The 3,490-nt window shown below is 36.0% G+C and overlaps 1 long non-coding RNA gene across 1 annotated transcript; it reads right to left on the reverse strand.

Moving 5' to 3' along the window:
* Nucleotides 1-377: 377 nt before the first annotated feature.
* On the reverse strand, nt 378-3,270 carry LOC143413052 (uncharacterized). The gene is made up of 4 exons (XR_013093617.1): nt 2,877-3,270; nt 2,116-2,281; nt 1,783-1,878; nt 378-1,431 (listed from the first exon to the last, which is right to left on the reverse strand). It is a non-coding gene; the product is annotated as an uncharacterized LOC143413052 (long non-coding RNA).
* Between the last annotated feature and the right edge of the window lie 220 nt (nt 3,271-3,490).

Here is a 3,490-nt window from a genome sequence, read left to right on the forward strand (position 1 = left end):
TGCAAAGTGGTATAACAACACATACAGTGAAAAGAGGTCAGTGAAGAAGATCTCACTTTTTTTATGACAACCTGATAATGCTAAATTACAATAGTCTGTTCTAGAAGTAATAAATGGATGAACTAATTTTACAGAATTAACACGGGTGTTGCTAATTTTAGAAATATTGCAAACATCCACCTGGAAGGATGCAAACTGGTAAAAAATGAGTCCAAGATTCCTCACAGTTATCGGAGGCCAGGGTAATGGCATCCAAAATATGTATCTTGCACTGTAAACCCGAATAAGTTACCAGAACTCAAAAAAATTGAGGCAATCGATTGCCTCAATTTTTTTGAGTTGATCAACTCAAAAGCCAAATTTTTCCAACTACAACATTTTTATGTTAACAAAACTCAAATGTTTATTAGTTTGTGTTGTCATTATTTTAAGTACACGTTAGTCAAATATGTTGACTACTTGATACTTAAAAACATGTGATCCAAAACTTAAAATTTTTGAGGCAATTGATTGCCTCAATTACACTGAGTACACTGAGTATCGGTAACTTAATATGCAAAAGTCATAAACATCTGCCATTGAACAGTATCTTGCCTGCTCCCTTTTAGCACTATGTTGAAATTAAATACATTTTTAAAAAAAAATTACATAAATTAAAAATAATTAACAAAAACATTTATAAATTAAAATAAGTAGACCAAAAATTGTTTAGTCAGGAAAACTGTCAGAGTAATGAAAAATAATAATTAATAATATCAAAATGTGCTTTTGGCTCTCTGGCTAATATCTGAATAAGACAACAAGGCAGCAATTTGAGTGAATTACAATGCTATTTGTTTTACATTAACTAGTATCAAACAGTGAAATTTAGGTCATCTTGCGCAGCCCACAATGTTTTGGAAATAGTATTACGAAAAACATTAAAACATACAAAACATTAGTGTTGCTTTGCATTATGTTAATGAGAACAAAGGCACATTGTATAGTTTGGACCTATTGGCTGAACACCTGTAGAGTAATGCAATAATGTTTTGAGGCATTATTTAGATGAAAGGAGAGAACTTTGAACTAGCCTTTTATAATGCTTCACCCTGCATCCTTCTTTCAGATGAGTTCCTACATAACCAAGTCATTCTTGAGGGTCTGTAACCTGGGTGACAGTTTACCACTTTCTAGACCAAATAAAATCTTTTGAGTAAATTCTAAAGTGTTGGTCAGGCCTTTGGGGTAGCTGAGGTGAAGTGCATAGATCAGTCCAAACATTACCAGGAAGGCTTCACCAAATCTGGGGAGACTGAACACGGCATCACTTACAATGACGACAGAGATTTTCACAGGTTGGTAGTGAACTGGACTTGTTGTGTGATGGTCACTGATGACAGTGAAGAGGGCCACTTCAACACCATCAAGCTCCAACTCATCAGATTCGTCCTGAATTAATGAAAAAGAGATACTAATCACAATCTAACCCAAGAAATACAACAGACGACATATAATTTCTCATTTTACCAACTCCCACTGAGATCCAATACCTCTTTTACAAGGGAGACCTGAGTCTCACTGTAAGAGGTGAAAAACAGAAGATCCATGTTCTGCACACATAAATCAGCTAATTCACCAGAGAATCAAGTGGTGTGAGATAGACTGAAACTAAGCTAAAGGAAATACACAGGAGTAGACTAAACAAAGGTAAGTCCAAACAGTGCATCAAAATACATGTTTGTACTTTGATGCACTGTTTATATACACAGTAGTATCTGTTAGATACTTAAGGACACTCACAGTGCAGGTTCTGAAAAATCCAGAGACATCCTCATGCAGATAGACAGGAAGGGCAGGGAGAACGGTAGTGCACTTGGTGTGGATATCATGGATTTCCTATTTCCAGATAAAAACAGAATTGTATATACTGGTGAGTTTACTGAACAACAACAAAAACAACAGTCAAATCAGAACATATGTCCACAAATAACCTGTTCACATCTTTAATACAGTCAGACAAATAGCAAACACAAAGTGGAGTAATAGCAAAATTCAAAAAGCTCATTTAAATCATTGAACCTGTCCAATGTTCCACTGGTTCAACCTATGAAATGTGTAACAATCTATTATTACCTGTTCATTGTGAATTCTTAGAATTTCAACCAGGGCATCTGCTGTCTTCCCAGTTTTTGATGCCCTGGCTGAATAAGGTCATCAGTCGAGGAAGATGGCGGTCAAGTTCAGCGTAGAATGTATTGGGCAGGTTCTGATTTGTAATCCGCTGAAACTCTGCATACAACTACAGCAGAAGAACAATACAGTTCAATTTGAAGAATCTCGCACATCTTTATAAAGCAGCAAAAAGCTGCCACATGAGTAAGAATTACAATTTTCATTTTAAACAGAGCTGATCCATATTACCTCAGACTCCATTTTTAGAGCAGGCCAGAGGTCCAAGAGCTCCTTCACAACCCTAACCCTGCACATATAGTTTAAAATATAGCGTTTCTAACAAGAAAACTGCTTGAAAGCACTCTCACTGCAGACAGGCATCTCCGTTGTGTAACTGCAGGGACAACGGGCTTGTTTGGACCCAACTATTCTGAGTCATGAGAGGGGGTTTAAAAATTTAGAGAGATTAAAATACTTTGTTTCATACTAGGCGACCGGGCGCCACCTCTAGAGCAAGTAGTATCTAACTTTTTAAACAGCCTGCGACCCTCATTACAACAACTTAATGCTAGCTCTGCAAGCGCAAAGTTTCCTTCGGGGAGAGCAGCAAAGCACATAAAAAACACGGACCGACATTTCTGCTATTCTTTTCGACACGCACCCAAAATACAACTAAATATTCGTATTTTAACAATAAACTAATATCAACATTGAAAACTTACTGTAAGTCCAGTGATGCTAGTTGCTGCCGTTAGGTCCAACTTTCTCCAGTCGTCCGTGTTGCCTCTTTGGTGCTGTTCCCGCCCATATACCTTTACTTCTTCTGTGTTTCGTATTAATGCTCATTAGCGCCGCCTTCCGCTTCGGAGGGTGAATCAGAGATTAACTCGGAATAAAAATTGATTCCTGCAGCTGCTCAACACTTACGGAAAAAATTTAAAATATATATGTAGGACACAGTGATAAAACAATGAATATTAAAATAAATACATTTTGTCTTCCACTAATGCATTTAAGACAATTTGATTTTACTTATTTGGTGAAACACTTTGAGATTTTATTGTATTTTAGCATGTGCTACATAAATTAAGTTTATTATTAAATCCTACCTACTTGAAACAACAAAAATAACAGGACTTTACCATTCTTATGTCCTAACTTAACTGTGTTACGTTGTGCTTAAGTTATTATTTTAAGTGATGCTTACTTAATATAGAAATAGTTAAATTCAATCAAATATTATTAGTTTCATTTACTCAAAAACCTCTGGGTGGTCTTGGGTCGATTTGTGGCTATTTTCAAATTTTGATTACCTGCCATTTGCACTGTGTTGAAT

This window comes from Maylandia zebra, linkage group LG16 (genome assembly GCF_041146795.1).
Source record: "Maylandia zebra isolate NMK-2024a linkage group LG16, Mzebra_GT3a, whole genome shotgun sequence".
In the NCBI taxonomy this organism is placed as follows: Eukaryota; Metazoa; Chordata; class Actinopteri; order Cichliformes; family Cichlidae; genus Maylandia; species Maylandia zebra.